At 34.0% G+C, this 22,870-nt stretch overlaps 1 protein-coding gene across 1 annotated transcript in view; it reads left to right on the top strand.

Annotated features, from left to right (window-relative positions):
* Rh5 (Rhodopsin 5) overlaps positions 1 to 22,870 on the top strand; it is a 273,046-nt gene that overhangs the window by 76,424 nt on the left and 173,752 nt on the right. The window contains exon 3 of the mRNA XM_087410148.1: positions 12,837 to 12,972. The gene's annotated coding sequence lies outside the window, so the exon portion shown is untranslated. The remainder of the gene's footprint in view (positions 1 to 12,836; positions 12,973 to 22,870) is intronic.

Below are 22,870 nucleotides of genomic sequence, written 5' to 3' on the forward strand. Positions count from 1 at the left end.
AATTACGCGTCTTTCCGTTAGGCCACTTTTCTTTCTCACGTATATGCGTGGTCGATGGATATTTGCTATTTGTTTTTCGTTACGCGAAATTGCTTGCTGGTATTTCTCGAGGATTCGACAAACTGCAGCATTGACCATCGATCGTAAACAAGACGGGTAGGTTAAGAGGTGTGTCTTTTCTTTGATAAGAAGAGTGTGGGAGAGGAAACAGAGGAAAAGAAGAGAAAAGAAATATTGCAACATCTAAGTTTATTGTACAAGTTAATATTATAAAGTATAATATAAAGTGATGAAATAGCAAATAAGTAATCCATTTCAAACATATTATGTTTCATATCTCAATGTTATTGCTATATGAATTGCATTACAATAGAAGATCGTATCCTAAAATTATATGGACCTTCTTCTCATTCCAATTACTTTTTTATTTATTATAATTCATTTTTTTATCACAAATTTATATTTTAATACAGAATAAGTAACGAAAACATTTACATCCTTTTTCGTTACTTATATATATTCTTATTGAGATCTATAATATATTATACTTTATATTTAAGTTAGTATTAGTGTGAATATTCGATAATTAATTATTATAATAAATGTCAAAGTTGTCATGTTCTGTTTAAAAATTATACGAATAATACGCTTTTTCAAATAATTATCTCAATAATTTATTGTGATATTTTTGTACTAATATATTTATTGTTTTTTTACAATAATTGTAAATTTTTGTCATAATTTGTTGCAAATTTTCAGATAAATAAAAATCTTTACTCAATTATCTTACTTTCTAAAAATAAAATATAAAATAGATATAATCATTTTTATAATATGCAATCTAAGATTTATAAATTTAAAAAACAGAAATGTAGAACAGACAATTTACATTTCAATTTGTTAAACGTTTGATATAGAATTATTATTTCTGGAAGAGCAATACCTTTTCTTGTAAAATCCAAGATAGATTGTTATCATCCTTTTTAACGAATTCTGATGTATTAGAGCTTTGAAATCCGTTTCTCTTCATCTCTATCTCTTACAATGATATAGCGGGAAGTAGAAATCGGTCAATCCGGAAACTATCTTGCACAGGCATCGCTCCGGAAATTCGTGCGCGCTCTCGGAAGCATAAGCTTCGTTCTTCAATGTGCTCGAAGGATGAAACGTATACAGAAATAACGTTTCGATGGGTATGACGCGGCGATCTTTTTATCTCTCGAATCTCCGACAAATCTCGGGATGTAGGAAGAACAGCAAAGGCGGAGGAAAAAGAGAGGACGCGAAAAGAGAAAGAAAGAGGAAAGGAAAGACGAGAGGATAGCACTGAAGACGTCGACGTCGCCGCGGCGATGGAGATACGATTCATCGTTCTCGGTCCGCTGCCAGCATTCGCAACTTGCGGCCTTTAAAGCCTCATCGCTTCGAGGACTTCGATTTTCAAGACGAATAGAAAGAGAGTGTGAGAGAGAAGGAGAGAGTGCTTCCTCTCTCGTCTGAGAACGGTAGACTGAATGTTGAATTACATTATACGCGTTTTCTGTCTCCTCGCGCGTCTACGTGTTTGCGGAATGTTACTGGTAAAATAGTTTATCGAGATGCCCATGATTTCCTATCGATGACGACGTCAACGAAGATTGGGGGGAAAACATTGAGGCTAGGTTGATGAGGAGAAGGGACAGAGGGGGTTGAAATTTCAAAGCGGACCCGATTGGTAGCATCGATAGTCGTGTATCTGGTGACATCGTCTCTTCGGTTGATGCGCCGAGAGCGAATGCATGTTTTTCACGGAGTTCAATAAAAGGTGGCACATCGTATTGACTGGTAGCTATTTTTTTTCTCCATTTCACAATGACACCAGACAACTCGTAACTTTAATTCTGCGATGCTAGCTAATTTCATGAAAATATAAATTTTTATATCGCACGAAATGCAAGAGATCCAGGTTCGACTCCCGGCCGAGGCAATATTTTTCGCAATAAGTTTATTACAGTTTTTTAAATTTGGGAAATTTGGGGGGATTATTAATATTTCAGATTGATTGCGTTGAAAGTCCGACAACCATATCGGCACGCAATTATCATTTCTGAATTAATTCATTTATATGAATATATATAATAGTTCAACATTCAGACATAGTATTTAAAGTAATATATTTAACATAAACGATCTTGTGTCCAATCTTACTGTATATTTTTAATTTTGCATTAAAAACACATGTTTTACTAAAATTATAAATTATTCTTGATTACTATGGTTACATTTATATGATATTAACTATCATGCTGGAGTCAATTCAACTCCATTAACTTAATGGCGTCAGAATTTATGATAACAGTTAAAAAGCAACATTAGTTCTTGTGTATGTCACCTTTTTTTAATAAATAGAAAAAAATAAAACTCATCTACTAAATGAGTTTCCCCCATTATGTCTTTCTTCATAATAGATAAAGTTAATTGTAATTTCCTTATTTTACTTATAATCTTTTATAGTCTTTACAATTAAATTACTTTGAATGCGTTTTTTCTTCCGAGACAGTGAAAATAAAAGCTTATATTTTTTTCTGAATTATTCAAGCTTTTTATTATATTTTTTTATAAAATATAAAAATTTTATAGAAATAGCACTTTGTAATACATTAAATAATATTGTAATTAAAGTCACTAAAAAATAATTTTTATCGATATACGGATTAATTAAAAAATATTGAGAAAATTTGATGGCATCGATCGATCGGCATATTAGTCGAATTTCGTACTATTGCATTAGGGTGGACAAGAAAAATCGCAGAAAACGTGGCCTGGAAAACGATTCTATGGCATTGTGGCACCTACGTGTCGGCAATAAAAGATCGCAAAAGGGAAGCGAAACTTTAACGAGATGCTCGTAGAATTTATGAGTATTTTTTTCAGCTAAAAGTTTTAGATAGTAGTATAAAGTAGTACTAAATCATTATACACTTACGCTTTTTTATTAGCGCGCATTTAGGACTTACGCGGAAACTTTTTATATCGAGTTTAAAACGAGGAAACCTATTCCATATTTATGCTATTTAGTTTGTATGCACATTTGTTAACGCAGTGTACAAGTTTTATAATTATGAAAAATATTTTTGCGTTTTAATATAGATGGCAAAATATTAACTATCGCAATTTTATGAATGTATCGATCGACATTGTGTTATTTGAGAGAATATTACGTTTGTTGTTCCTAAATTCCCGATTCGAACTTTACAGTAACAAATATGTTACACATTTTTACAAGCGAATTATTATTCTATAACCATTTTTTTTATTCAATTATCAATAATTTAAGCTTAATACCGATTTTAATAATTTCACATTTTATTCAATGGAAAACAATGCGAACATATATTATTCGATGGTCGACTGCATTGAACATCTTCTGTCAAACGAAAAGAAAAGTATGTGTGTAATTCCACAGTCGATTGCATATTCATTGTGATTTATTCGATGATATGCCGACTATAATAATATGTTGATTGGTGACACATCCATGAAATTTTATATAAATTCTTTTGTACTGCTAATTTTTTAAATTAATCTATTTCTAATTACTGATTTTTTTAAAATAAAATCTCAATTTTAGTTTATAAAAATAGTTCAGAAAAAGCATTAAAATATTTTTTTAAATAAATGATCATACGTGCAATTTAATCAATTCTAAACCAAATTATGATAAGAACGAGAGTTTATACATGTAAATAGTTTCGGAAAGAGCATTAAATTTTTTTAAATTCATATTTATAATAAAAAAGTAAAAGCAGTTTGGCTTTTTAAAATCAAATTATAGGTAAGAACGAGAGTTTACTAATATTCACAAATATTTCAAAGAAAAAAAAACAATCGAGAATTATCAGTTAGCACGTAACTTTGTAGAATCGGAATATGAGTTATCGTTACTGCATTATATATTTTGTCTTCACTCCATCACTTTCAAGGAAGACGACTTAATTTCCTCGGAAAACAAGAAAAGGAACAGTATAAATGAAGTCCTCTGGCGGGTAACAAAACGCGTGCCATATTTCATCATTTAGCCTCCCTTTAACGAGAAGCCGGTGTATCATTGTACTCCATTCGAGTATTAACGCCCTTTGGCGAGAAGGGGGTGCGAGATGGCAAACTTTCCATGTATACTTGGGGCACGTAGTTTGGTATCAATAAATTTCCATGCGCGGGAAACGGATTACGTTTTATTACCCTTGTGGTCTGGCAGTAGATTATGGCGTCGAAGTATAACTATTCCGGCAACAACTCCGGGGGTCGGCTTTTGCGCCAGAGAGAACGAGAGAGTTCGGGGGGATAATCAGCGGCGTGGTCGCAAACAGTCGCGAAATGTTCGGCAATATAAGCGGCCGGGGAGGCATTATAAGCGCGATGCCGAACTCCTACAAAACGTCGTGCTAATGGAAAATCGATTCTCGAAATAGCTTTCTTATATGGGAATCACTTGGCCTTTCGAATGAAATGCCACTTTTCGTTTCATATTGGCTCAGGTCACATAAGGATGTAATGTGGATATTGTTTATAAAGAATGTATTGTTACAATTGCGTTTGTACATGCATGTATATTTATATATTTTTTATTATGTAAATAATAAAAAAAAAAATTTAGGAATATGTTTAAATCTGCGCTGACAATATCGAACTTTAAAGACACAGTCGATTTGATAAATTCTTTAATAGATTTAAATTAAATAAGTAAAATATAATCCAGCTTTTATAGCAAAAACTCGTTATAGCATAAGTATGTGAAAGTTTCTTCAGATTTATACAGTTCGGGACAATATAAAATTTTTTTTTCATAAAGTAAGAAAATTCAGATGCGCATAAAGTAAGAAAACCAAAATGAAAATTTCACATTGTTAATAAAGGGTTATGATTAGACTTTGAAATCAGAGAATAGATATTATACTTTCATATTATAAATAATTAACGTGCCCCCCCCCCTTCCCGACCAGAATGCCGTAGTTCAGGTTATTCCCTTTTTTTTGTTAAAGGAATCTGGCGTGATGAGCAAACTTCAATCTAGAGATCTATAGTTTATCAATTAAATGTGACTTTATACTCGCATGATTTATAATACAAACATACAATTTATGAGATTCATCACTACATCGATACATTACTACAAGCTACTACATCTAATCACACGCACACATATACATAATTTGTAAAAAGAGATAATGTTTTATACTTTTAAATTTAGTCTAACGATTTATCATTATTTCTTTATTTTACATTTGACTCTGCCTTTATTCCGTACATATGACCTGCACAACCTTTCTGCGAAATAAATGTTTCAATAAATTGACTGCTTTGGTTATCACATTAAGGTATAAATCAATAGAAAAATCTGTAATTTCTTTACTTTTTTCCCTATTTTTGGCACAAAATAGATCAGATTTGGATACATCAGCATGTGTATTTTAATCATGGAAATGGAATTTTAATTCTGTGAAATTATAATACGAAGTGTACCTCATGTATACCCTAAAAAATATTTTTTTTTTCTTTCACTAAAACAGACGGAGCCAGCATCCCCTTAAGGACTTCGAGAAGCGTTGTAAAAAACAACGAATGTTAGCGAGAGAGAAACCCAAGAGAGTATTGAGATCGATGGGTGTTTCACTTTCCTTGAACATTGAAGTTTCCTCTTTAACTCAACTCTTTTACTGATATCAACCACTTTACCATTTAAAATCACAAACCGGATCGAATTCTTTCAGTCTTTGACTACTTTAAGTGCATTCATCTATGTTACTGAAACTGTTACGTATTTCCTTAACCACTTACTCCTTTAACTTCCTGTAACGCAGTAGTAATCATGCGTAACCATTGCTTCTTCAATTTTCTCATAAGTCAATAATAGTTTTGTTTAATAAACATTTTATGGCATTTTAGTTTATCTTCATTTTATATTCTTGTCTAATAAATTTTCCATAAAATATTAATACAAATTGAGAGAGAATAAAAATTCTCTGTTTCTTGTCAAATAAATAGATATCTTCTTAATACATGTAAAATTATTTTTCTTATAAACTACACAACTGTAATTAAAGCGGACGTTCTGTATACATTTTTCTTATATTTTTATCTTCTAGATTGGAAAAATTTCGCGTTGTGCGAGTATCGCGGTGAGAAAGGAGAACGCAGAAAGGGAGAGAGGGATGCTCGAAAGTCTGGAAAATGTGACTATACAGAGAGATAAGTGTTGCAACAGGGAATACGAAGTTCCTCTCACGCCGGTCGCGTTCGCGTCGCCAGGTCACGGTTTCCGCGAGAAAGTTCGCCTCGTAGTAGAGCCATACGTGATCTATACGGGTTACCGCTACATTCGCCGTCCGCTTCTCCGGTCCCCTCTCGAAGCCTGCGCGGGGGTGTCCCGTAACCCCCAGAGTTGGTACACGCTATAAATTTCACGGCTGAAAATCCCACGTGATATATATACACACGCGAACGCGCGCACTGTATATGCCGCGATATATATCGCGTTCTGCGCCCGCTTTCTATGTCGCCCCCACCTGCTTCCAGGGAGGGAGAACGAGATGGACCCAGAGGTAAAGGGGTTGAAGGAGCGGCCGGCACGCGCGGAAGAGGTATCTTGACTGCGCGGTTAGGCTAACGTGGCCGGGGGGGGGGGGAGGTGTAGCCGGTTGAGTTACACCGGTTACACGTTGCAGTTCTTAGGTGTTCGGATGATTAATGAGGGCTGTTTCGCGTGTGCTCGTTGACTCGTGCGCGAACGCGGGCTATTAGTATGTTATCCAATATTATCCGCGTTCTCATGGCAAAGATAGTTGCGAGCCTCGTCAAGTTTGCTGCCATATCGATTTTCGAAATGGAATTTCGGAGTAGTTGGATTTGTTCTCCCTGATTGAATTTAACGAGTCTCTAATATTGATGAACTCTGCTCGGTGTGTACGTTCAGAGTCTGTTAAAACTAACAGACGAGAAACAGACTACTTTATTATGTTAAGAATGTACTTTATTTATATATAATACTTTTGAGAGAATAAAATTTTTCAACCTTCGAATTTGATTCTTATACAAAGATTTCTTTTGAAATATGAATGTCACCAAAAAGATTAATCAAACAAAATTTTATAATTTCTTCTGCAACTTTTTATTTATATTTTTTACTGAGAGAAAAAATATAGTCAATTTATAATAAATATTTAATTGAATACTGCCTAAATTTTTGAATATTAAATTGAATATATAAAGATATATTTAATTAATACAAGAAACATTAATTTGATTTAACAATCACTCTTTTTACTGAACAAATATATATTTATTTAAGTAAGTAAAAATGTTTAGTTGGCAGTATTGAATTAAATAGATATTTATTAAAATTGATTATATTTTTTTTCAGTATAATCTTTTTATCTTTTTTTCTTGAACTTTGATCGTTAGAATTATTGCTGACAGCTTATGAGAAAAACGCGAATAACTGTACGATGGAATATAATGGTGTGCGGAAAGAAAGCAAAATGGCTAAATAAACAAGTGAGCGAGAAGATAAGAGGATACGGAAAGAATCGTGAGAAAGATGGAGAAGATTAACGAGAATGATACAGTACGAACATAGAGCCACACTTTGCTGTCGCCGGAAGTTGCGGACGCGACACGTTATATTATCCATGTGTCTCTGGCGGTAAAACTAGTCGCCAGTGCCGTTCTCCATCACGAGCAGACTAGATAAATTCTATACTCGGACAGGAGTCTACCAAGATATTTCGTTATGTGTTTGTATCATTATTTCCGTCTTGTTATTACATGAAAAAATTGAACTGCATTGCTCGCTAGAGAGAGATTGTATTTTTAATCAATTTCAATAACTAAATATAAATAACTATATTTCACAGATTTACTTTCTCTTTACACGAGAGATTTAAATGGTATAACATAATAGAAGTGGCAGTACTATCGTCGTGATTAAAATTTTTCATTTCATTTTGTTTTTCATGTTGTTATCCTTCAATCTCTCTCTCCCTCTCTCTCTCTCTCTCTCTCTCTTTCATCACGATTCCATCCTTCTTCTAAAAAGAGAAAAAACAAAATTTAGTCATCTTTTCACAAAACAACTCTTTAAATAATCTCGGTGCTCTCTGGTCACAAAGCAACGCTATTACTCGCTCGTTCACCGTCTGTCCTTCACCAGACAACGCCGCATGTATGCGAACACATGCACGCACGTACACGCATGTGTACTCCGGGTACCCCCATGAATTTTCGATAATCCAAATTGGATTCCCCAACTGGGTGCGCGCCGGTGGTTCTCGACGATTCTCGCTCTCCATCGGCCGCGGCTTTCCTGCAAAATTGTTTCCCCTCACCCCCGCTCCAAAAGTTGCGAATTCCCCATCCTCTCTGTCCTAAATTCGTGGGAAACTATTGGCGCCCCAACCTCACATACTGCTCTTTTTCTTGTTCGTTTTTACGGAAATTCCCGATCTAGTATCGGTCTAGAATGAGGGAAAATGCGGATCGTGAGTCCGCCTCTAAAGATCTCGAAACTGAGCTGAAAATAAAAGAAGAATGGTAGTGTGTTACTCAGTGGCTATTTCGACGCGGTAATTCCACCCGCATGAAGGTCAAACCGATGGAATAATGTTTAATAGCAAGAGAAAATTTTATTGTTGAACGGAAAAAGTGTAATTAAAAATATAAATCAGAGTCCTATTATTATGTTATATAGATTTTATTTTATTTTGCTTCTATTTATTTTGTTACGTACTATCGTTGCTATCTTGTCGACTATGTATTTATTTTGCTAGAAAATAGCTTTTACACATGTAATTTAATTTAATTTACAGTCAGCCGTCGCTGATTCATTTAATCATTCATTAATTGCTTTATATCGCATTCCGATATGATTACGTATAGAGCTCCATTTCATATTCTATTGATTTCCAGCGAGCAAATATACAGAGAGGTTCAAAATTTACCTTCCCAACTGATAGATAAATAAATAGTTCTATTAAAATGTTATAATTGAACATCAGAAAAATGACAAATGATAGTGACTAATTTTCTAGTTGATTTAAAGAATAATTACTTATTATTACCTATGTATTTATAAAGCAAAAGGACCTTAATAATTTTACCTACATCTTATGTATAGACAATTTTCATATTATGTTACTGTAATAATTTAGTTTAATGTCACTCATCTGAAACATTTTGTGATATTCTTCTTTGTCGCTATATTTACTATGATGGACGTTGAAAATTTATATACTGATATTTATAATAAACTTAACCGATGGTACGGCTAATGAACAACGAGAATAGCGCTAGTATGCTGCACGTGCGTTTCACATGTGTCATTTATCCCCATTTTGTTCTTCAAAGCATTCTCATTTACGTGCTATTGAAAATAATATTAACGACGATCATCTATTTTTTAAATAAATTTTACATGAATCTTAAATCGATAGCACTTTCCAAACATTAAGAAACTATAAAAATGAAATAGATATTATGTTATATTGCACACAAACAATTAAATAAAACCATGATCTTCTAAACAATCCAATAAAAATAATCTTAATTTATTTACAAATGGATCAATCATATTTTTATTAAATAATCCTAAAAATTTAAGTTAAAAATTTTTCGATTGAAGTAAATTTCTTACAAACATTTCTTCCAAATAAAATTTAAAATTTTAGTTATTTTCTTGCTGTTATTCGTTCCAAAAATTCTTTCAACATTGAATGAAAAGTTCTGACCAAAGAAAGTAGTTTAAACCGTGGCAAACTCGGTTCGAATGCACGCGCAAGTCTACGTCTATGCGAGATAGATAACTTGTCAAATTGACGGCGTACGTGTGCGCTTTGGTTCGCGTGATCACAAGTTTGCGATTCCCTCTCGCAAGCGCGCGACTCTCTAATTAGTTTGACAAATCGATTGGAGAGCGCGACTGGACGTGCAGGCGGCACGATACGGTGATCGGCTTTACTCGACTCGACGATCCCGCATTGATCCAGATCGTTAAAACATAATGTAATCGTTAATCTCACCGGGCGTCCACCTACGCGTAAAACTATTCGCGGGGATTATATCGATCGCACGTATTCCTCGTGTCGCAGGACAATGCAAAATGCGCGTTGAAACTCAACAGACTGAATCTACGACATTTATCTGCCAATTTCAACTCAAATCAGAGAGAGAGAAAGAGAGAGCATTACATATGAAATATAAATTTATTTATTTTTTCAAAAAACTAAAAAAAGAAGCTGACTAGGTTATCAAATAATGAATTCGTCATTGTGTATTATTTTCTTATCAAATGATGCTTATTTGATCTTTATTTGATGTCTGGATGGATATAGGAAAATGGAAACTAATAATTTAATTCGTGTTTCGCGTATTTATCTAACTTTAAAAAATTGCACTGCATGTACTGACATTATTACATACGCTCAGATACAGACATTGGTTTAATAAAACGACATAGAGTCCAGATATGACGTGTAAAATCGTGGTAAATGAGCTAAAACTGACATATAGTACGATAATTTTGTAAATGCAAACGTATGCATTTGGAAAATTCAATTATAAGATTCAAAGTGTACTGCAATATTAATTTAAAATATTTATTAATTTATGTTAACTTAAAAAAGTAATACAAAATGCATAGTTATCTAATTTGCAATCTATATATTATTGCTACCCAGTAATTTATTTTGGCGAGATAGCGATAGATTGCAAATTAGATAGCTGTGTATTTTGTTGCTTTTGCGTATTTATACTATTACTGTAAATTGTGGTTATCAGCTTGTTAATGGTAAAAAGCTCTATTTTAACAATATTTCGATCACAATTCGACCAAAATGTGGCTTTTATTTCTTGTAAACTAGTTAATACATTCCTCATTATTAATCAAATCGATTAGTATTTTGATAAGCTTTATTGAATGGATAATGTATGAGATCATGAAAATGTTTATTATTAGTTAGCTATAATTAGTACCAATAACATTATATATGACCATCTATATCATTTACCTGTAAAAGGATCGAGCGTAATAATTTAATTTAGAGAGAAAATTTGATTTTTGATCTAATTATTTGCACGTTGCATTATCCTTTGCCTTACACACACACACACACACATATATATATATATATATATATGTGTGTGTGTATATGTATATATGTATATATATATATATATATGTATATAATATACATATATTTTATGTATTCATGCGCGCGCGCGCGTGTGTGTGGAAAAATCTCCGATTGCGTACGAGGCATTATAAAGTGCGATTTTAGAATAGCAATCTCATTTTACGATATATGTCATAGTTATATCCATATTGAATTATACAGGCCACCGAGCCATCGCGATCCCAAAACAGTCGAAAGGTCGTTGTGCAGTAAACTCAATTAGCAACGATAACGCTTACGTGTTTCCACCCGCGAAAATGATTTTCCCAACAAGCCGACTACCACGAGATCGAAAATATTTGGAAGATTAAAATCATTTAGATTGGATTGTAATTTCGATTTTCTCTCGTGTTGGAAAAGAAACGAAGATGAAACTCAGTCATGAAATGAAAAGAGTAACAATGGAACGGAAACGCGATAAAAGTTTTAATTTGATATATATTTTGATCTGACTTTTTGTAAGGTCATTATTGAAATTATATACATATATAACAATTTTATATCTTACCTTCGAGAGAAGTAACAAATTGATTACTGTAGTTATTTTTATTTATTTTAGTAATGTGATTAGAATATTAAATAAACACTTCTGTCTTTGTATTATTCGTATACAGTTTAATATGGTTTAATAATTAATAAGTTTATAACTATTAGACACGTATAACATGGTAAAGCTATTTAAAACAGAAAGTAGACATTTTTTAATAGATAGTGGTAGAGAAAACAAGAGAGTTGTACACACCAAGCTGGCATTTATACAAAATAGAAAAATTAATACATGAATATATTAATTATAATTAATTAAAAATTAATATGTAAACACGATTGAATAGAAAAAAAATAGTATGCAATGGTAAAATAATGAGAAGAGGAATTTGCAGGTTTCCAGTAGTTGTATATGCTAGAGTATAATTTTTTATAAAGTAAATAAATAAAAGCATATAATAATTTTTTAATTGCTTACGTAGCTTTGGAGAAAAAGAGAATTTGAAATATAAGGATAATGTACGTTTGACATCATACGGTTTATAGTTCTATCTATAATAGATATCTGTATTTTACGACATGTCGATTGCAGTACAATTTGCCGGACATCCTGAGTATTATCCTTGCAGATTGTATGCGTGGTATCGTTGTAAACCGATCCGTTGCATAACACAACAAACGATAAATGTTCAGGGATTATGCACGTCTATTCCCGGTTAAGTTACTAATCGCGCGGTCAAGCGACTGCATCTACGATATCGCGAGAAGCCGAGCGATGCTACGAGCGATGTTTCCCCGCGCCATAATGGTTCATTATCAAGGATTAGTTCAATTTGCGCGCATACGAGGTCACGTTGTATATCATATTCAATACGTGCGCGACGTCCAATCATGGCGGCGTTGCGCATGTTTACTGCAAACAATGTAACGCGTTCAATATACAAAGTTCGGCGTAGAAAGAGAGAATGAAATAACATCTCTCTGCGACTAATTTAATCGAGAAAATCAATTATTATCGCTTTTAATTACCTTGAAGTTTACATACAACTATGTATAATGTTGCTATTGTTCGATACAATTTTAAAAATTGCATAATGCTGAATTTTATATTGCCGAATAAAAATGCTCCATCATTTTTGTTTGTAGGTTCCGCTGATGAATAACAAGTTTTTACAATTCGGAGGGAAGTGTAAAAGGTACTCAAGAAGATTGATGTTTTTATTAGACAAAATCCTACATCGCAAACAAATTGTACGCTGGCGCGGTCTTGGTTCAACCAAAGGTAGGAACATATCTATATGAATACATTTACTTTATTGTATGAAACAATGGAGACAGAAATGGGTATTGCTAACAATATGTCGTTTATTCACCAATGTTCGTTTATTTTTACTCTTGCTCGAGATTCTCGAATTATAGAATCAATCTCTTTTTCTTTCTTTTTTTCGAATATCATATTTTTATACTGTGACGTGCTTAAATCAAGCACATTATACTTGATCATGCCAATTGCTTTAAATGAATTTTCTACATAGTAGTCTATATAGTAGTCAATCAGTTGTACGCATTTCGTATACGAGACAACAATGACATTTATTCGACAGAGATTCCAGTTAGTGATCATGTTATCGCATTGAAAGTTCATTAATTTGTTATAAGCCATCCCATATCGTTAATGTATTTTATTATTCTTCTCGTGTCCCGGTCACTTGCGACAATTTGAAAGGCCATTGAAATCTTTATGACTCAATCGACTCGATAATGGAGATGACCGATTAATGCGACTATTATGATGGCGTTCACTATTATGCAACAATGTGTAAACTTTATTTCGAGCTATCGTTAAAGTGCATTGAGACTTGTAACATTACAATAACCTATATATATATATATATATATACTTCATTATATTCTTGTATAGGTTATTGTAATGTTACAAGTTTGAATGCACTGTATGCCCTTAATTATATATAATATATATATAAAATTAAGGGTTAAGTATTATGAATACTTTGACATTTATTTTAATTTACAAACTGATGCGTTTTATATAGATGTTAATGTATACATGACATTAGATTCCGTAAATAAAACAGCTAATAATAAGTCAGTAATTGAGAGTACGTGCGCGTTGCGCCGTAACGCGTATTATATTTTATAAAGTTAAAATTTTCATCCGTTTCTTTGCTCTATTTTGTTTTCATTCTCTATTTTTGCAGCGAGCCAACATCCGCCTTCGCTTGGCGGACAGAATATGGTATCTGCGTATACAGGATGATTCAAATAAAGTATTATTAAGTTGTTCTCTCGGAAATTGTTAAGGATGGCGAGGAAACTTTCATTTTAAAGTTTGTCGCGACTCTTTATAGGGCACCGTTGTCTAACAAATCTCGAAATAACAAACATTTTTTTGTTACCGTCAACCGGATATCTCTTGAGAAAAAGGCTTGTAACATTTTGCCACTTGTGGAATATCCTGTATATGTCGCTGTCGCAAATAGGGTCGTGACACTGTAGCATGTTACCATTTGTAACATTACGGCGATACGATACGTTACAAGTCTGGACGCACCTTTATATCGAGCATCAAGACTCGAAAGAGAAGAATCGGCAGCATTTGCGTTTTACATACGTATCGCGTGGCCGCCGGAAGTTACCGTAGGAGAAGAATCGAAGTCTCTCGTGTTTCGAATATGTAGGTCGTTCGCTTAACCGCAGTCCGGAGTTCTCGCCTGTATACCAATCGAGTTGTGATTCCATCTCTCGCACTACATTGCAGCACGATGGGTTTTCGAAACCTGGAGAAATATCTAGTTTAATCGCAGCCTTCATACAGTCAAAATGTATTGCAAAATCTTATCTTGTCGCAGTTTATATGCGCAAGCCTGTATGTTACAAATCCACGTTAAAATCTGGTAGCAATAAAAGCTGGTGGACAAGAACCTGGTAAACACCAACTAACAATAATGTAACATCATGTTATATTACATTTCAACAAGATAAATGTAATATAACACATGTTGTACATGTGTAGCAATTCCATTGTCGAATATGAAATTATAACATTAATGTTTATTATTATTAGTTGGTGTTTATTGGGAAAATGAAACAAAGAGTTAAACTAGTATTAAATCGTGATATGATAATTGTGGGGTATTTTTTTCTTTTTTTTAAATTCAAAATATAGTATTTGATTTAATATGTATGATTTGTTGCCTCCTAACAGCTGTAATATTTGTATGCGAATACTTCTCTTATATTTTCGCTTTTTGTTGCCTCTTCTTTCGTTCATACATTTCTCACTATACCCGCGTATATTTGCACAAATAAATCTATTTTCCACTTAATAAAGAGTCTCTAAAATTTTTATTTCAAATCTAAAATTTTATAAACTGCATCTAAATTTTCATACTTATTCTTCTTTGGTTTACCTACATACTTAGACGAGAAATCTATTGATAAATAGATAAAAGAGACTAAGGAGGCTATGCGTGTATTGTAATGCACAAGCATTACGTACGCAATGAAAAACAATCTAATTTCAGTGTTAATTCTAATCTAAAGTAGCATGCTCACTCCGCATGTCGTACTGCAGCATTTGCGTGCGTTCTTGATTGAATTTCTTACATGTTTGGAGCGCGTTTGACGCCAGTTAAGCGAATGTTAGATAATTTCGTTTGCCTCTCTCTCGTTCTCTTTCTCTTTCCCTCTGTGCCAAATGGAAAAAGCATTTATCGATGTTTGCAGTTAGTTCCTTGTTACCGCCATGACGTTTTTGTTTCTGTTTCCCGTTTATTCTCGTACAAATACGATACCGACGTGTCTACATGGAAAGCACGAACGATATTTCTGACGGATTAGAAGGCAATATTGGTATAAGCGGTCGAGACTTTGTCGAGCTTTGCGTTTGCAGAATCGAGGATGCGATCGTTTTCCATGTATGCGCACTCACGTTCTCCAATAACAGGCTTCTCGTGTGAAATTTCTCAAATTGGATCTAACTATTGAATAAGATTCCGCGACCTCCGCGGGTCAGATATTTTATTACTGAACGTGGAAAGAACATACAATAGCACTTACGGAACTCGCTCGGCGAAGACCAGTGGTCGTACGGTCGATTAAGCTGTGGAAAACCAGCTGGGGAAAACAGTAGATTCTATAACGACTTGCAAGAGAGCTGCTATGCGAAATTGAACCGCGTGCTCTCGTGCGAAATTATAGTTGCAAATTAGGTGTGTGTACCCGAGGCAAACAGGCTCGCTCACGAAATTTCCGAAATTTAATGGAAATTAAACTGCGTTTCTACATTCAGTTAGCCTGTAAACCTTATACTTGGTCTACCGGTTAGTTATTATATCGCCCGCGGTTGTTTCTGCGGTTACCATTCGTGTTTATATCAGCTTTTTCTTTTTCACGAGGAGGGGAGTTACCTTGCGGTATTGACAATAATGCTAAACGTGCTGCAAATAATCGGTGCATCGCCACAAAGCGTTTCTAGAAACACACGGGTCTTAAAACAATGAAGATAAAAAGACGTTATCTAAGAGTTTCAAGAATTTCACGTGAGAATCTTTATGTTTCATCTGACTACTGATATCGATTTTCTTCTGGAAACTTGTTCAGATTTCCTTACTTACAAATAATAATAATATAAGTAGCGATAAAAACGAATCGTCAACTGGAGTTAAGCTTGTTTAATTGATGCTCTTCTTATCTCTTTTATCTATTCGTGAAAGTGAATCGACCACAAATTTCTCGCATGTTTAAATTATTCGTATAATATAATAGATCATTAATAATAGTAGTAGATTAATTTAAACAAAGTAATTAATATAATTTAATAATTACAATTTTACTTGAAAGATGAAAGCGGAAAAAAAACAAAATCTAAAAACGAGTAGGTACGTGATTTTTTTATTAAAAAATTGAAATAGAATGCTTTATGTGAAAATTTTTTCAAACATAATATGCTTTATACAAAAAAAATGTTATTAAAGCTTTCAAATGTTTAATTATTAGTTCAGCTTATTAACAAAAATAAAAAAGTTGTTACTAAAAAATATTATATTTTCGTAATTGTATTGTAGAATTCATTTTCCATTATTCATTCTATTTTTAAAATACATAAATACTTATTCAAGAGTAAACAACTTGATCAATGCAGTTATATTTCACGCGCACCTCGAGAGATCTCAACTATCAGACAACTATCTTCAACGATACCGATCTGCACCAATATTGCAACACCTCGTATAAATTGTATTGTACAACGTCTCGTCGATTTTGTGCCAATCCATTCCTACCGAGAGACTCTACAAACAACGTGAATGAAGCTTTAGGGACGACTGAATCGCGGCTCGCGTTCGTCAGTCGTGACCTACGACCCTTCTGGACTCGAACAGGTTCGAAGGGAGGAAAGACAAGAGGGTGAAATGGCGTGCAAACATCAGAATCATGGTTCCTATATGTCTGCATGCGTGAAACGGCCGGTGTGCATATATATATATATATATATATATACACACACACACAGTCATATTGCGGAGGGTCCGGGGCGCCGCGTAAGTGTGTGCACCCTCACACGCACATCGGGGGTGTTCATGGCTCGGAACTCCACCGCGCTGTCCCACCCACCCTGTTATACCTATGGTCAGGTCGAGCCGTTGGTCTTGCTTAATCAGATTACAAGCGAGGTGGTCGAGGATCGATATTTTCGCGTGAGTTTTCCAGGCAATCGGCCGCGAGATAGCGCGGCCTCAGCATATTTTATATGCGTACGCGAACCGACCCTGTTTATCACCCTCTCTGTCCGTTCGTCTGTCCGTTCGTCTGCCCCGTGTCCAGCCGGTTCTCCCTTGCCTTGTGTTTCTCCCGTGTGTCCGTTGTAATACCACGTGCACAAATAAGACTACCCTGTTTGACTCTATCCCTCTCTTGCTGTCGCCTTTTCGACTTGTAGGATCCCTATCAGTACTTGGCGCAATGAAAACCGAGGTGTTTCTTGTTATTGCGTGCTGTAACGATATTTGGGGGATTTCTAAAAAGATTGCATTAAATTCATTTTATATATATATATAAAATTTTAGTACAGAAATCTGAACAAATATGATTAATATTCCGAAAGGCTGGATGATCTTTTATACTTAAACTTTTTGATTGAGAAATAATTTTTATATAAATCGAATCGATATCGTATACACAAAACATATGAAGACAAATGTTATTTTTTGATAGCATTTTTCATCAAAGGATACTTTACAGTTTACGACTCAAATAAAGCTGGTTGAATCATTGCGCAAAATATATATACAGAGTTATATAAATATCTTAGTCAATAATTTTCGCTGAAAATGCATTGCTCCTGGAATCTTGTCGCCTTGGGCTGTGATCCATTTGATCTCTATGTAAATACGTTATAAGAATAAAAGAAACTACAAGAGGCTATTTCATCGGTTTTGCGAGCTTTACCGCGGTACTTTGGCTCTCTCATTGCTTAAGAATTGTTTAACAAATATTAGAGCATTGGTACGAGCTGGCATGAAAACTGAATAAACAGCCTGTAACCTTTGAAAGCATGAAATAGGAAACAGCTTGGATGAGCAATTTGTGTCAATCAAACGGAAAGCAGCCAAACAGCCAGCTCAGAGAAATGTGCTATTCACTGTAATATTTATTTTGTTCGTGGCTTTTTACCAACTAGACTATCACGAACTTTAAATTCTGATCAGACGTATGACATGCGCACGAGATATCTATTAATGGCAAATAATCATCCGATACGATTTGCTCGCGAAAATCCGAATTCAACAACCATGGCGAACGATACGTTGCCGTGATACGCGTCGTAATTGATAATCGATATTATCTAATGTGCCGACACAGCCGCTCGTGGGCAAACGTCGCATTCATTGGCATCTGTTATTTTGTTCTCCATTTATTCCGTTTGTATCTTCGTAATTACGTGACTTATTTTACGATGTAATCGAAAGTATAATAGAAAACGGGTAGCGAGCAATTGCGTAAACGTCGTTCGTGCGCGGTTTGCGCTTTGTATTGAGAATAACGACCCTCTGAACTAAGGCTTAATCTCGTATATTTAATATTAAATATCAGAGATTGCGAATACAATTTTCATTAAGAAAAAAATATTAAATTAAAATATAAGGATTCTAAAATATAAAATGACAAAAACTAAAAAGATACTGTAAAATTATTACAATTTTGTAGTAGATAATTTTGAGACTTACTATTAAAAATTATCACACACCTAAACACACAACTTACAAATAAAATTATTCTTCTTTATAGTAATTAATGGATTTGCAAAAGTAAATTTACAATTCAAGTTAGGTTCATAGAAACAGTTACATATTAATTAATTCAACAAATTACGTACAATTTTTTTAAAACTATATTATTCATATGCACATATGACCATAAAATGCAAGTATATTTATTATGTGTATATATTGCTACTATATAATGTTACAAAAATTTATTACATTTAAATAGAAAATATACTATAAATATACTATTGCTATTGCAAAATTTTCTGTCTAATATAAAAGATATATTTACATTTATACAATTAAAAATAAAGTTCTAAGTTTTGTAAAAACGCACAATTTTATATATTTCCATTATAAATTATATAATTTTTATAGGTATCATTTATTTACATGCTTTTATTTACAGTATAGAGTTGTAAGAATCAAAATATAGTTTGTGGTGCACACACAAATAATTTAAAACGGAATATCTATAATAAAACCTTATAAATACAATTAATGTGTGATGTCGTAATCACGAATTTCGGTTCCGCTTTGAGCCATCATTAGCATAGAAATACAATATGTAATACAATATGTAATTGGTTATTTCCCACTCTCAGGCAAATCACGATGAGTCTTCCTTCAAATGAAACATTCCCAGAGGGAACATTATCATGTATATTCATGAAGGGTAGCAGACTAATAATTCAAATTAAAACAGTAATTAAGTATATCATGTTTAACGTTGACTAAGAAGTCAAGTAAATTAAGAAAGGAAAAGATTGACTTGCCGAAAGTTCAGGAGTGAATTAAGAAAGAATTCATTTTATTTATGACAGAGAACCACTCATAGATGAAAGAACAAACTAGAACACCCTGTATATAGCTCTGCATTCAATACCATCGCTTTCATCCGCGTGAGGAAATTTTTCTCGCTGCTGCATGACGCGCGTCGCTGATTTCCACCATCGCATCGTTGGTACCACGTACGAAGATGAAAACGGCGCTATCCTTCATCCGGCCGCAATTTTAGACGCGTATTTGAACGATGTTTCCCATATAGTGACACGTGATAGTTTTGTGCAATGCGCTGTATAAATAAAGGCGACTTCCACTATTGATAACACAATAATATAGATATTTTTCTAAAACAATTCGATAGTCACACATTGTGCATATAATTGTACGCGAGCTCGTAGAAAGTTCGTTGAAAGAATCAGGCTTAATGTATTTTTATAGTGATGGTCACAGCGTGATTTCAGTATTCAAAAATCTTTAAGCATACTCAAAAATATCCATATTTTGAAACAGAAGATAATTAAGGCTCCTGTTTATTCATCACTATTATCTCAAATTATGATATCAGAAGCGAAAAAGTATACAATAAAAATCCTCGCAAAATGTGTTTCAATAGAACAACATTTACACTCGACTTGTAAAATATACCAAAAACTCTCCTTTTGTTTCATTAATGAATAAATAACCATGTATCTGAAAATGAATTATGCATAACCAAAAACAAAATAAGCTATGTTCACAACTGTCAAATTAATAATTTATAGAAATAAATATGATTTAATTTTTCCCTGAAATAGTTTTCAACAAGAATATAGTTTTGGTGTATTGTATAAATTTATTTTATCGATTGCAAATATTATTTTATTCAAACATTTCTCTTTAAATATAATTTGCAAGAATTTTTATCGTATATTTTTTCTCGCTTCTGACGTCACAATCTGAGATAGTAGTGGTGAGTGAACAAGAGCCTTAAATGTTAACAAAAAATATGTTACGAAAAATTATATGTTTCGACATGTATTACGATAATTTCAATAAAATTAAAAAAAATGTAATTGCTGATTGCTAAAAAGTTGTATTTGGATTAGGTACATCGATAGTATTACAATAGATAGAGAAAATTATTTTGCGAATGTATAAATGTACAGCGACATTGCCATTCATCCCCGAGTTATCGCTCACGTTTCGTTCTGTTCGCGAACGTTTCATCATACTATTTTTCGATTCGTACGCGCTTCGGGTTCAGTTTCGAAACTTATTTCGCGAACGATTTTTCGATGAATACCGAATACACGTGCCGTATGAACAATAAATGGGATCGTTTCGCGGGTTTTCACGCCCGTACGACTGCGAATGGATTTTCTCGATTCAATGCGGCGGTGGGAAACGATCTGGAACACGCTGTTGCGGAAAATAATCATTTAATAGTCGCGACCACACAATGATATCCGCTCATTGAGCCTGATGATGGTAAAAGCAGCATATCCGCATCTATAATATTGTATATCACTAACAGTTCGTCTAGCAGTTTGTCGTGTTACGGGATTATCGTTTCAAGTTTCGCACTTCTCACGCGAAAGGAAACTTTTCTCGTCGCGAATAGCGCGCATCGCCGGCTTGAGTTTCCTTTCTGTTCGAATCACAGACTGCCTCCATATACCCGAAGAGCCTTTACGATATCATTCAAGCAAATAACGCTGTTACAAATCTAGACAGAGAGGGAGGGAGGGGGGGGGGGGGAGAAAGTGAAAGAGCTTTCTGGTTTAGTTGAAAGAAATTTAGATTTGAAAAAGAAATTATATAAAGTAATTAAATTTAAAAAATAATAAAGAAAACATGAAAATGATAAAATATCTGCAGAAACATTATGAGAGAGAGAGAGAGAGAGAGAGAAGTGCAAATTATGCGTTACGTTAATACGACTGCATTTACGTTCTATCTCTTCATTCAATTACGTCAGAACAGTATCGCGACTTTCCAAATTCTCGTCGTCATTTAAGCTTCAGTGCACACGTATAAGAAACTCGAGCTTCGCATTTCTGCTAGAAGTGCACTTTACGACACTTCAAATTAGTTCACTCGACTTTCCTTGGCTATAAGTAACCGCCTGTTTAGGACAAAAGCCCCTGAAAGTCAAATTTCTATGGATTTATATGCTGCAGATAATTAACAGTGTATAGATTTTTTCAATAGTTAGATTATTAGATAATTAGTACATGAAGAGTTTAAAAAAACGCATAGAAGATTTAGGGAAAAATTTTGCAAATCACGCCGTATGTATGATTAATTACTATTACTTTTACTAATATTCTCCCAAACGTATATTTGTTTCCCTTTGTACGGCTTAATAAAAATACAGGAGATCTAGATTTTTTCATAACTGACTCTCCACTTTTTTCCATTGTACTATGGTTTTATTGTCGAATATTGGTCCGCACGATTAATACAGTTTTGCTCGTAATATTCCGGCAGATCCGAACGCGCGTAAGGCTCATATTGGACGTCAGAAGATTTAAATGATCAATAAACGGAATACAGAACTACAGACTGGGATACAGAATTTTTTGTAATAAAATCATCGTCTATGTTACTAACAATTTAGCTCCCCTTTCGGACGACTTTGCGTTACTTGTCTCGATACGCGTTCATGCGGGCGATTCAATTTAACGCGGCGGCCGCGAATTTGATTTTATTTATGACGGGGTGCGGCCCGTTGGAGTGTACAGAAGGCCCCGATGTTTTACTCCCTGTGCAGATGTACGTGTACACGTACATTTGCATGTACATATGTATATGTGAGTGCACGAGTCACTGTCCAATGGCGACCAGAGTCTTAATCAGATTAGGCCGATCGATTCTTTTCCCCTCTTTCGCGGTAGGGTCGCTTTACGATCCTCCGTAGGGCGCGAATAATTTTTTTTTTTCACCGCTTTCGTGAGCCTCCTCTCCCGATTATATTCGTCGAGATAAAGTGAGAGCAAGAGAGAAAATAAAAGGAAAAAGAGGAAGAAAGGAAAGAGAGGACGAGGCAGGAAATGTGCGTGTAGAGACAGGCAGAATAAGAGAAAAATAAAAAAAGAAGCAAAGGCACAACGAATAGTTTCTATACAT

Source organism: Acromyrmex echinatior, chromosome 10 (genome assembly GCF_024713525.1).
Source record: "Acromyrmex echinatior isolate Ae372 chromosome 10, ASM2471352v2, whole genome shotgun sequence".
NCBI lineage: Eukaryota > Metazoa > Arthropoda > Insecta > Hymenoptera > Formicidae > Acromyrmex > Acromyrmex echinatior.